The following is a 12860-nucleotide window of genomic DNA, read 5'->3' on the forward strand; positions in this document are numbered from 1 at the left end:
GAGAAGTGGTCCCACAAACCCTGTCCTCATAGAATGGGCTCACATTAGATTTCCTTTAGCCACCTCCTTGAATTTGGTCATCTGTCCCTTCCTGGAATAGTCTGACTCTTCTGCCCTGGCTTGCTTCCTACAGCACTGAAGTTGATTTATTGTTTTCTCCTTGTTGGAAAAATGCCTTCTGTGCTCTATGAGTAAACTAAAGCTTACCAAAAAGGTGTACTCTAACTCCACTGCTCAGGGAAATTTCTCTGCCTCATTTTCTCCAACCAACAAATCTTCCCCTTCAAACCAAAAAGACATTAATAATATAATGATACCTTTGCTTACAATTTAAAATTATATCTTTGGGGAATTTGTATAAGAAAAGTTGGGCATCATCCACCTGAATACCTGCACTGTACTTGATGCAGATTGGGGGCTTGGTAAATGCCTACTGATGAATGAATGATTGAACTAAAATATCTTGATAATGTTTTAAAAAAAGTTTTGAGAACTGTTGCTCTACTGATTGCTAATGATTAGCTAATACTTTTGTGGAATGGTTAATTCCATATTTAGTATAAGGTACTAATGAAGATAAGGTAATAGTTTTATCACTGCCTAGACAATTTGTTTTTATGTAGAGAAAATATTTGCTCCCCAGTCATACATGGTATACCTTAAGCTATGGCTAGTCAGTAAATAAATTATATCCTTTCGAGGCAGGAGGAACAAAAAGGTGTGGATGATTCAGAGGAAATTATACTCTACTCCTGAGAAAATATTCAAGTGATCAGTTGTTGATATAGGATAACAAGTTGTCATTATGAGAAACAAAGATGCAAGGTACAAGCGTCAAAGAAAAGGACAATCTATTGTTAAAGTAGACAAAAATAGTTAATTTATCTCTTCTAACATCATTCCATAATAGTATTCTCTAGCTTTAGTTTTTCATATTCTCCTATGTCATGCTAGTATCTGAGGAAGTGGTTGGAACTAGGTCCCAACTTTTAATACTTAGGAAGTCTTCTGAATGGGTTTTCTTATATATTATAATATATTCCTACTTGAGGAAAGCCCCTCTTATGATGTTGCACTTAATTTTCTTGAATTTTCACTTCCGTATTCTCGTGAAGGCCTGGGGTGCTCCAGATCCCATCCTATTTGTGACTTTATATCTTGATGCTTTTTATTATTGTTGCTGCATTTCTTATTGTAAGAAACATTGCTGACAGTGCCTTATTTCATTTGGCTTGTAAGTGCTGATGCTGCTATCCTCTGGGTCAGGGAGAGGTCACAGTCTGTTCTAAAATACAATCACTGGCTCCACCATATGACTGAGTTTAATTAGGCCTCCATGAATCTCATTGCTGAATGGGGCCTGGAGAGAGCATCTGTTCTGATCCCTTTACCTTCTGGCTGATGGGTTTAAACCATTCAGGAGTGATAATTATTAGGATCGAATTGAAGTGATCATTTTTAAGATCTTCAGATATGACAACTCTACAGTCTCTCTTTCTAATTTAGGTGTTTGCCTTTTTGATCATTAATTTTCTCTTATTTGTTTACATGAAGTAAAAAATTCTATTTTAATAAACTGTTATAATGAAGTCATTTTAGTGTTCTCTTCTTTTGGTTAGACAATGAGCTTAATTTAATTATTAATCAGTTAACTGGTATTCATTTCTCTTACCTTGTTATGAGGTAAGGAGCAAAATATTTAAGCCCACAGGCTTTAGAATGAATTTCATCTGAGTTGGAATCCTTACCTTACTACATGGCAGCTTTATAACCTTGGGAAAGTTATTTAACCTCTCTAATCCTCAGCTTTTCTATATAGAAATAATAATAGTTTCTATTCTATATAATGTAATTATATGAATTGCAAATGTATGAATATAAAGGCTTTAGTTTGGTGCTTGACATAAAAGGTGCTCAAAAAATATTACCTGTTATTATTGCTGCTTGATGGCTATTGTGCCAAGGACATTGCTGCAACATCTTGTTTCCTCAACCTCATGACCTATCTAACATTTTTCTTTCTCTGGTGTTTAAATGTTACAAACCCTCTCCCTTTCTTGGAGAAAAATGTCACCATTACTTTATACTTCAGGAATTTGGGGATTGTAAAGTTAAGATGATAGGAATCAAGAGACCACTTGACTTACCTGTCATCAACAAGCTCCTGGAGAAGTCATAGCATTACTATCTTCTCAGGGAAAAAAATCGTAGTGGCATGGGACCCGACTCCCAGGGGTGTAAATCTCCCTGGTAACGCAGGATATGTCTCCCTCGGATGAATCTGGACCCGGCATCATGGGATTGAGAATATCTTCTTGACCAAAAGGGGGATGCAAAATGAGATGAAATAGTTTCAGTGGCTGAGAGACTTCAAATGGAGTCGAGAGGTCACTCTGGGGGACATTCTTATGCACTATATAGATAACACCTCTTAGGCTTTAATGTATTGGAATAGCTAGAAGTAAATACCTGAAACTACCAAACTCCAACCCAGCAGTCTGGACTCCTGAAGACAATTATATAATAATGTAGATTACAAGGGGTGACAGTGTAATTGTGAAAACCTTGTGGATCACACTCTCTTTATCTACTGTATGAATGGATGAGTAGAAAAATGGGGATAAAAACTAAATGACAAATAGGGTGGAATAGGGTGGGATGGGGAGGATGGTTTGGGTGTTTTTTTTTTTTTAAGTTTATTTTTTATTCTTCTTCTGATTCTTTCTGATGTAAGGAAAATGTTCAGAAATAGATTGTGGTGATGAATGCTTAACTATATGATGATACTGTGAACAGTTGATTATATACCACGGATGATTGTATGGTATGTGAATATATTTCAATAAAACTGAATTTAAAAAAAAATTGTAGTGGACAGCTCAACAGGGTGCCTGCTTCCTTTGAATTAGGAAGACACAGTGCCTGTTCTTGGTTCTCTGAGGATGTTTTTATGATACAAAGTCCTGGAGAAAATGGAGCATTGTCAATGGTGGGATTAAGATTAAGCTCTGCGTAAGTGAAGAAGCCCAGCTTTACCACAGGGTAGGGTCAGCCCGAACAGGAGGCTTGTGATTGTACTTCGGGCAACCACAAGGGATTGAGGGGAGATTTCTGGTTACTGGGGTCTCAGAGTTTGTTTCTGGGTGACGGACTGAGGTGGTTTCTGTAGCAGGCTTGAGGCCCATCGTATGATTTTTCTGGAGTGGTATATTCCTCCTTTTTTTTTTTTCAGGCAGACAAAGGTTTGTTTAATTAAATGATTGATCTACATAAATGAGGAAGCGACTATGTACAGACAAGAGAGGAGAAGCTTTATTTCTGGGTCTCTTCCTCCTTGGATGGGAGCCGCTCCTCACAATGCCCGTGTGCCTTCCTGGTCTTAGACCTGCGGGCCTCAGCCTGGTCAGTCAGGGCCTTCTTGTGGGCTTCATCTGCCTTCAGCCTGTGGATGTGTTCCATGAGAATGCTCTTGTTCTTGAACACATACCCCTTCACCCTCAGGTACAAGCTGTGAGTCACATGGCAGTCAATCTTCTTAGATTCACGGTGTCTTCAGAGCAGCTGGTGTGGAGTTCTCGTCCTCCTCATCCAGCGTACCTTCTTGGGCATTCACTCATTGTCAGGACTCTTGCTCACCTCAGCCAATATGCCAGCGCTTCCTGCGGGTCAAGGTGTTTTCCCAGCATTGAGTCCAGCTGGACTGTCACAGGTCTGCAGATGATCAGCTCATCTTTGATCAGCATCTGACTCTGCTGATGGGAGCTGGCATTGGTGATTTCTTTGGTCTTGTTGGGGTCCAACCAGACCTTCTTTATGCCACAGCTGAGGACATTGACGGCGGGCCTTTTCTGAAGCCTGAGCATATTCATGGCTGATGAAAGGCAGGGTAGGGGTGGGTGGAACTGGTAGGATGGGAAGAGGTATTCTTTCTTAATATGGGGAATCAGGACCAGAATCACTACAAGAAAGGGCCAGAGTGGTTGTATTTTGGAAGTGCAATACAGTACAGAGCCATATGCAATGACCCAAGTGAGTTAGGAGCGGGGAGGACAAGGTAAGAATGGTTAATAGCAGAGAACTGTATTTGGATAAAAGCCACAGAAGCAGAGTTGGAAGGTGTTGGGAACACAGTCATTCACCCTTTTATTTGGCCAATATTTATTTTTTTATTTTATTTTATTTTGGCCAGTATTTATTAAGTACTACTTTGTATAAGGCAGTGTCATAGACTCTGGTAATACAGTTGTGAACAAGACAGAGTTCTGGATCTCATGTAGCTTTCAGGTTGGGGGAGGCACAGATAAGCAGGTGTTAAACATTATGCATGGACAAATACAGAGGACACTGGGAGCAGAAACATGGTCTTTGGGACTGAGGGGAATGCCTCATGGAAGAAACGAAGGAAAAGAGTGCTACCCAAACCCACTGAAAGCTTTAAGTCTCTTCTCCATCCATTCTCTATCCTTCAGTTTAGAGAGCTGAAGTTAAGAAACAGAACTGGGTACTAGGTGCTATGGAAATACTAGGTGTTCTAGTCAAGCCAGTCTTTCTAGGTATTAGTAAAATTGGTTTAAGAAATCTGGGTTTTGTAAACTTGGTGATGTCTTAACTTTGCTTTTCCTCTTAATTAATCTGTCTCTTTTCCCCTGTATTGGCTTAATTACAAGGAAAAGTGTTCCTCCCCCTACGCATGCTGGATCAGGATAGATGGGCGATGGGAGGGTGAAACCAGAGTTTATTTCCCCAGATAATCACATTCTATATTAACTTCCACTTTTATTGACTATAAGTTGAGGAAAATTACTCAATGCAGCAGGAGAAATTTTACATGTCCTAATACTTGATGATTTACTGATATCCTAAATATAAACATGGACTATTATCCCAAGTGAGACATACCAAGAACATGGAAAGAAGCCCCAATTAGCTCTACTACAGAGTTTAATGTAGTTTTTCCCTGTGTACAACTAGGTGTTCCTTGCTTCTTTCCAAGAGCACAGAAAGCAGACACAGATGAGGAGGTACTTTTGGAAGGAGGGAGGCAAAATGAGATTATTATTCTTCCTCTCCTTCCTTCCTTCCTTCTCTTCTCCCTCCTTCTATACTTCAAACATGAAACTGGCTTGTCAAAGGAGATATGGCAAAAACCTCGAAAACTATGCAGTTAGCATAGTTTCTATACTTAGCCATTGGGGCTGTCATTGGGCCTTCCTACAGGTAATCTAAGGCAGTTACGGAATTGAGTGGGCACTCTTATGCCATGTTAGCACTTATTCATTCATTTAATTCATTTTTTTTGGACAAAATTTATTAAGTACCTATATATGTATGTATGCAAACATTAAGAGATTTATTATAGAAATTGGTTCACACAACCATGGGGATTGGCAAGTCTGAATTCCATAGGGCAGGCTGCAAGCTGGGGTCTCTGATGAAGGTTTCAACGAATTTCCCAGGAGAAGTTGGCTGGCTGAAATACAGCTAGAAATTCTTTCTGACTGCTGAAATCATCAGTTTTTCCTTTAAGGTCTTCAACTGTTTGGATGAGACATCTCTCATTGCTGAAGGCAGTGTCCTTTGTTGATTGTAGATATAATCAGCCATTGATGTGATCAACTGACTAATGATTAAATACACGAAATATCCTCACTGTTACAATCTGGCCAGTGCTTGCTTGAACAAACAATTGGACACCATAACCTAGTCAAATTGACAAATGAACTTAGCCATCAGAGTCCACCCCTTGTCAACTTGGCACCCATATACATCTCCTTAAACCATACTTAAACACTAAATAAAAGCAATAACAGTTATACTTTCATCTAACACAATTTAACTGTCTTGCATACAACTGGAAACATACTAACCATTTCCCTGGAAGAGCATGCAAGTCCTTGGGTAATATTCTCTCTCAAACTTGATATCCTGTAACTTGAGTACTATGACATAAAGTTAATACAACTTATGTATATGATAAGGGGATAAGATAGGGGAAAAAATATTTGCCCTATGTATATATATATACAAATATAAAACAAGGAAGAGAAATATTCATAACAATTACAGTCCTCATTTTTGCAACTAGTTATGTGGTCATAGCTTGTATTTATAACTACTTTCTTCCACTACTCATTCCATTTTTTCCTTTACCATCAGCAAACTCCTCAGCTGGCTGTAGTTCTTTGCATGGTGTGGTGATCCAGACCTTCATTCCTGAAGTTTCTGGGCCATTGGTATTCCTGCCTGGTTTGGGTTGTTGCAGTTTTCCATTGACTTTAATCACAGAGACATACTATACAGGGATCTCCTGTATTCCAGGGAAACTCTTCCTTCCCTCCATTGTGTAGTAGCAGTTTTATTTCCCTGTGATAATCACTATCAATCACCCCAGCCAGAACAGTAATTTCCTTCTTTGCCTGCTAATTCAGAGGCATGAGGGGCCCAAAGTGGCTGAGAGGCAGTCTTAACTTCCAGTTCAATGGAAATCATTGTTGTATCTCCTGGTGGAAGTACTCCTTCTTTTGGAACTAAGACCTATTGGCCAGCAGAGCTTAATATTGCAGGGTCAGGAAGCAAAAATTTTTCTAGTGGATAAATAGGGGTAATAGTGATGCCACTCTCATTTCCACCCTTTGATTGCTGGACCCATGAATACTGGCTATGGGAGAAACAGCACTGCAGAGTAGACACTGATTTAGAGCATACATGGCCTCCTGGAGAATATTGCCCCAGCCCTGCAAGGTATTGTCCCCTAGTTGGGGCCATAATTGAGTCTTCAAAAGGCCATTCCACCATTCTGTCAATCAAGCTGCTTCAGGATGATGGGGGAATATGGTAAGACAAGAGAATTCCATGAGCATGTGCCCATTCCGATACTTAATTTGTTGTGAAGTGGGTTCTTGATCAGAAACTAGGCTGTGTGAGATACCATGATAGTGGATAAGACATTCTGTAAGTCTGTGCCGGTTTGAATGTACTGTGTCCCCCAAATGCCATTATCTTTGTAGTTTTGTGGGGCAGAACTTTTGTGCTGGTTGGATTTGCTTGGACTGTGCCCCACCCAGCTGCGTGTAATGGTTTTGATAAGATGTTCCCATGGAGGCGTGGCCCCGCCCATTCGGGGTGGGCCTTGATCAGTGGAGCCATATAAATGAGCTGACTCAAAGAGAGGGAACTCAGTGCAGCTGGGAGTGACGTTTTGAAGAGGAGCAAGCTTGCTAGAGAGGAACGTCCTGGGAGAAGGCCATTTTGAGGCCGGAGCTTTGGAGCAGACGCCGGCTGCCTTCCCAGCTGACAGAGGTTTTCTGGACGTCACTGGCCGTCCTCCGGAGAAGGTGCCTGATTGCTGATGTGTTGCCTTGGACGCTTTGTGGCCTTGGGACTGTAACTGTGTAGCGAAATAAACTCCTGTTTTATAGGAGCCTATCCATCTCTGGTGTTTTGCATTCTGCAGCATTAGCAAACTAGGACAAAGTCGATGTAAGTTTTGGCAGAAGCATTGTGTGCAAGGAAGGCAAATCTGTATCCAGAGTACGTGTCTATTCCAATAAGAATAAAACATTGCCTCTTCCGTGTTCATAGTTAGCAAGCTGATCACCTCAAGGAATGGTGCCATATTGGGGACTGAGTATTCGTTTCTGCTCCTGGCAGACTGGACACTCAGCAGTGGCTGTAGCCAGATCAGCCTTGGTGAGTGGAAGTCCATGTTGCTGAGCCCATGCATAACCTCCATCTCTACCACCATGGCCACTTTGTTTATGAGCCCATTGGCCAATGGCAGAAGTGACTGGGGAAGAGGCCGACTGATATCTATAGAATGGGTAGTCTTATCCACTTGATTATTAAAACCCTCCTTTGCTGAAGTTACCCTCTGGTGAGCATTCACATGGGACACAAATATGTTCATGTTTTTTGCTGCCAAACCGACACATGAACTTAACCATCACAGAGGCTGAGAGAAAGTGAAGAATTTGGGTTAACTCCAAGGAATTGGGAAAATGAAGGTGCCATTTACTGCGCTGGGGACCTCTGGGGAAGGACTGGGGATTTTTTTGGAGGGGGCTGGCTAAAGACATATTTTGGACAGATTGCTTTTTAATAAGAGGTCGAGTAGGCAGATAAGTCTGGAGTTCAGGAGAAAGGTACAGATCAAACGTGTAAATTTGTGAGTTATCAGCATTTATCTCTTACTCTGGTAACTACTTATACATATAAAATTACCTCAAAACTTAAAACTTAATACAATCGTTTTATTAGGTTCATGGATTCTGTGGGCCAGAAATTCAGAGACTGTACAGTGGTGAGAGCTTATCTCTGCTCCACAATGACTGGGGCCTCAGCTGGGAAGACCCCATGGCTGGGGGTGACTTGTGTGTGCTGAAATTTGTCTGGCTGTTGATGCTTCCTAGAGCTGCTGACTGAGCACCTAAACATGGTTCTTTTATGTGGCTTGACCTCCCTCCTACCATGACAGACTCAGACAGTTGAACTTATAGCATTTGAACTTCTCACATGGCAACATAGGGGTCTAAGGACAGTGTTCCAATGGACATCGCAAAGCTAAACAACTGCTTTTGCTACATTTTGTTAGTTACAAATGAGTCACCAAGGTTGGTCTAGAGTCAATGTAAAGGGATATAGATCCAACCTCTCAATGGGAGGAATGCCAGAGAATTTGTGACATGTTTTAAAACCATCATATGTAATATTTAAAGCCTTAAGACTAATTGAGGTCATGTGGGGTATGAGTGTAGATAGAAAAGAGAAGAGATTCAATGATTGGGCTCTGGGGCACCCAATGTTTGGAAATCAGGAAATGTGTAGGATCTAGCAAAGGAGATTGAGAAAAGTAGTGAAGATGGAAAAAAAATCAGGAGAGTGAAGAAGCCAAGTGAAGAAAAGTGTTTCAGTTAAGAGGGGTGACCTGCACTGTCAAATACTGTGAAATGGTCAAATGAGATGTTAACTCAGGATTGACCATTGGTTTTGTCAATGTGGAAGTCACTGGTAACCTTGACCAGAGCGGTTTCCAGAGTGTGGTAACTGGATTCTTCAACTCTCACTTCTTTGGCTGCCAGTCCCTAGTCCTGGCTATGCCATCTCCATATCCACCTCAAGGGTGAGGGCAACACACTGGCTTAATTGACTTGGTTTTGTAACCTTAGTTGGCCATGGAGACTTTCAGCAAATGCTTTCTGCAGGATGGAATTTATAAAACAGGACCACCTATCTTCTTAATGTTTAAATTTACTAAATAGCTCTAATAGTGGACAGAATCTGTATTATAATGTTTGACCCTAAACATATTTTTGAAAATTCAACTTCGAGTAGAGCTTGCTTATATAAAGCTGGGTGAGAGATTTCAAGATATGACAAGATGGGCAAGATCCACGGACAAGTAAGTGGAAAATAGTTTGTGATACTAAGAAAACATGCCCTAGATATGGAGAGTTAGTTTTTTTTTTTTTCCTTTCAACTTTTTGAATGATGAAAAAGGAAAAATAAATGAAAAGGGAAAGGTGAAAACTGCTCCTCTGTTAAAACCATGCCACTTCAAAATCTACTTAATAGTTTGTTTAGAGAGAAAACATTTGTTTGATCAATATTTTATAGTTTGGGTAAAACTGAAATTGTGTTAATTATAGTATGTAAATCCTTGGCTTGTTTGCCCTTACATTCATTCCTCAACCATTGCCTGCTCTGCTCTGTATTTTGGAGAATAACTCATCCAGGCTCTCTCTCAGAGGCTCCTTGTTAGCTGCAAATGGTGGGAGATTGGAGGTCAGGGTGTTCTCCCCAGTTTCTGCACAGGGCAGCCTCCCAAGTAGCTCCTGTGTCTCTTCTGTGGCTCCAGCTTCCACCAGCCTTGGGGTTAGCTTTTATCAGCCTAGGGGGTGGTAGAATCTTCCTGCTGCTGCCAAACAGTGGTTCACCTCACTCTCCCATTTGTTTCCTCATCTCTTCTATCAGCTGTGGATCCATTTCCCAAGATCAAGTTTCCTCTGGTTAAAAACTCCGGCGATTTATTTTTCTGGTTGGACCCTGACATATCATGTATGTGTTTCCTTCTTTTGCTTTGATGTAAATTTCTAATGCTCACAAATATGAATTAGGAACTATATTCCACTTCTTTCTTGTCACAACAGGAGGGAGTTGAGTTTACTGAGTTCTGCAGATTTTTCAGAACTTACTTGCATAGTAGTTAAAACCATGGGCACTGGCATCAGACAGATCTGGGGTTGACCCCCAGCTCCTGTGTCACTTACTAGCTATACGATCTTTCACGTGTTATTTAATCTCTCTAAGCCTCAGTTTCCTCATGTATGTCATAGAGATGATAATTTTCCTACTTTATACAAACTTTATATGAATAAAATAACATGCTCAGAGTAATCAAGACAGTATTTACACATTGTAAGTGTTCTGTGAAGGAAGTGGTTATCAATTAGAAAGTCTCTCTTTTTTGTAATGTAATCCTTTGCTTTTGGTATTACTCATGTCAGAAGTGAGACGTGAAGTAAGGACTAACATTTTATCCTCAGAGGGTACTAAACCAAGTCATTCATTTGCAGGGTCAGAATAAGCTAGCTGGGCTGCAATGGGATGTGGTAGAGGTTTGAGGTTCCTACTCTCAGACACATAGATATATTAAGGCCTGCTGTGGAACTTACCTTGCTTTTAGCCCTTTTCTCCATATCCATACTGAACCTGCAGTTGCTTTGGAGTAAGATATAGGAAGGTAAGTGTAGGGGTAGTTGTTAAAAGTTTTAATTGATGGACTGATTCTCCTGCTTTCAGCCCAGAAGTGGATCATCATTAGAAGAAAGCCAGTACCAGAGACTAGGTTTAGTGACTCCTGTCCTGCCATGATCTTTCCACTCTCCTATCTTCTGTCGTCTCCTGTCCTACTTTTCTGAAAGGTTGTATCAATTCCCAGCACTTCCATAAAACTTTCTCTGATTATTTCAGATAAGTTGTGTGTTTGCAGTGGTGTACATCTAATCTCCAGACCCCTAAGCAGTATTTCACAATGAAGACCTCTTCCAGGCTCTTTTCTCCAGGAAAACCTTCCCAAGCAGTGTGTGGCATTCTTCTTAGCAGGAACACTTCAGGCACTTAGGGCTACAGGAGCTGTGCCTTTCTTTGGCTTAAGACCGATTTCATTAACAAGCATGTTCACACTTCAACCAGAACATTTTAAATAACACCCACACAATGTGTTTAGTGTCTAGTTAATTATTAAGTCTCTAAGCTTGAATTATTCAGGCAAAATTGATTGGGTTCAACTTTTTTCCTTCTCTTTGTACTTTTTTTTTTTTTTTTTTTTTTTTTAAATAAATTCTCCCTTCTATTTTCTAAATAATTTGGAAAAGGTTATTTAGCAACCATCAATACCCTGGTCTGTGAGTGGTACCCAAGTACTAATAGAATAGGTAGAGAAAGAACTGGCAGCTTGACTCTTTTATTAAATTAAACATATCTGCATTTCATTTATTTCCATTGTTAATTAGCATTCATTTAGACCTAACATGTTTTAAGTTCTTTTAAACTTCTTTATAGTAATTTGCAAGTTGGATAAACAGATATACTGGATCAAGACAAGTTCTCCAGTGTACCATACTTGAAAAAGCAGAAAAAGGAATTGCTTCCTTCTTTGCTACGCCATCCCATGATCAAATAAAATTGTTAAAATCTGTTGGCTCCACTATTAAAAACCATGTTGTTGAAGAATATTTGTTGACCTGCAAAGATGTTCATAATATATTTCTAAGTGAAAACAGGAGTCTATAAAACTCTTTGACTTTGTAACATTTTTGTTGAAATGCATAGTAAAAATATTTGAGTAATAAACATCAAAATGATTATTATGTGTTAGAATTAAATTTTTGCTTTTGATTATTTTTGTACTTGGACATCACACACATATACAAAAATGCCAAACAAAACAAAACAAAACAAAACCCAAACGGAAAAATAACAAAATGCCATGGCTAGAAATGATTGGCCTTTTGTCTGTTTCATCATTCATGTGTCAATAGCACATTGAAATAATGCTGTCCTTATTTAAGTCAGGCATCTGTAGGCTTGGCAAGTGTGGACTTCACAAAAGATTGACAATATTTTGTGAATCACAACTGGAATTACTTCTGTAAGCTTTCATTTCTAGATGTGGGGTCTTCCCCGAGAATTCTGTAAACGGAGCTCTCCTAAAACTAAGATTCACAGAAACTTAGAAGAGCCCTAATACCTCAGGGACAGTAGCTACTCGATGACTTGCCATCCCTGCCCAGATTCCTGAATTGTGCCACTGGGTTACAAATGTGGATGTGTGTGAACGAGTGACGCACGTGCATTGAGTGTAGGTTTCATGATAGCGGTGAATTAAGTCTTGACTCCCTTCACCATCTGAACTAAGTTCTCTGCAGGTGGTAACCTTGGCTGGGGATACACAAGCAGCAGCTGAAATCGTTCCATAGGCGAAAACACTATGCTTCACAAAGGGAAAGTTTTGGGAATATAGAGATGAGGAATTCCATCCTTCTCACACATACATACATGATTTGGATTGTAGCACATATTGGCATGTCATTGTTTTTGTCCTGGGAAAAGACACGAGGAGAGCTGTAATTAGACACCCAGGCAATTATTACTCAGGAGAATCTAATTTGGGGGGTGAGTGAGAAGGGGCACTGTTTTAGCAAATCTGATGTAACCCTAAAAGCCCTCTGCTTCTGGGCCCCCTTGGCAAATGTACTAGACAGGTGCTGTCTACCAGGACGAAGAAGAAGCCCTACTTTGCGAGCCACACAAGAAGCTTCTGGAAACCGGGGACAGCAGCGAAGCGGTGGCGCAGTTCCCAG

At 40.3% G+C, this 12860-nt stretch overlaps 1 pseudogene; it reads right to left on the minus strand.

The window, feature by feature from the left end:
• Nucleotides 1-3312: 3312 nt before the first annotated feature.
• Nucleotides 3313-3869, minus strand: LOC119511286 (annotated as a pseudogene).
• Nucleotides 3870-12860: the final 8991 nt, after the last annotated feature.

This window comes from Choloepus didactylus, chromosome 2, assembly GCF_015220235.1.
Source record: "Choloepus didactylus isolate mChoDid1 chromosome 2, mChoDid1.pri, whole genome shotgun sequence".
NCBI classification, from domain to species: Eukaryota; Metazoa; Chordata; class Mammalia; order Pilosa; family Megalonychidae; genus Choloepus; species Choloepus didactylus.